This window comes from Phaethon aethereus (assembly GCF_964289735.1).
Source record: "Phaethon aethereus genome assembly, chromosome: 4".
NCBI lineage: Eukaryota > Metazoa > Chordata > Aves > Phaethontiformes > Phaethontidae > Phaethon > Phaethon aethereus.
In genome coordinates this window covers 42,538,720-42,539,728 of record NC_138578.1, presented here as the reverse complement: position 1 = coordinate 42,539,728, position 1,009 = coordinate 42,538,720, and positions in this window count along the sequence as shown.

The window sequence follows — 1,009 nt, the reverse complement described above, 5'->3', positions numbered from 1 at the left end:
CGGAAGTGAAATGAGGAGAACTACGCCTCGCAGCCGCTTATCCGGCCGTGTCCCACGGGGCACCGCCTTCCTGATGCTGGGGCCGGCGGGCAGCGCAGCCCGCTCTCGCCTGAGGGCGCCGGAGGGCCGTGAGGGGGTAGCTGCCACCGTGGCACTGCCTCCGCGCGGGAGGACTACGCCTCCCGGCGTGCCTCGCGCTGGGCGGGCGGACTCCCGGCCGGCGCCGCGCCCCCGCGCTCCGTGCCGCGGGCTCCACCTTCAGCCCGACCGCCGGGAGCGGGCGCCGCGCCGAGGCGCCCCGCCGCCAGGGCCCGCCTTCCCCCGCCCCCGCCGAGGAGACGCGCAGTGGGCGCCCGGGACCACCCCCTGGCGGCGGGCGGGACGGTTAGCTCTGGCGGCGCTGCGCGGGGCGGGGGCTGCCCTCAGGCGTGAGGGGCGAGGGGGGGAGTGACGGAGGGAGGGAAGCGCCGCCCCGGGCCGGAGGAGGTTAATGGGAGTCCCAAAAAAGTGTGGGGGGAGAGCCAAGGGTTGCCGAGAGGCTCGGGGCTGCGGGCCGTGTCCTGACGGGGCAGCGTGGGCCGCGGGCGCACAGGTGAAGGCCGTGAGGCGGCCCGGCCCGGCCGGCGGCGGTATCCCGACTCGCGTTCGTTGACGGTTATCCGCTGGCAGGTTTAGAGCTGTGCGCCACGAGGTGGTGGCTGGAGTGCCGCTGGAGCGGTGGTGGTCACGGGTTAAGTAGTTCGTTCTGAGGGAAGGGCCGTAGGGGGTCAAGGTGGTACAGTTGCTCGTGTGTGCTCTATGGCGAGCCTGCTGCTCAAAAGATACTTGTTTTTCCCGGTGCCCGTGTTTGAGCAGGAACTGTAGTGTTATTCTCACTACTGCAGGGTTTTTTTTTCACCCCAGTCACAACTCCAAAGAATCCGTATGTTTTTTTTGTACTAAAACACAAATTGTATATTGCTGTGCTGGACGTAGGCCTTACCTGCCCCCTGTAAACACCTGGTGAATG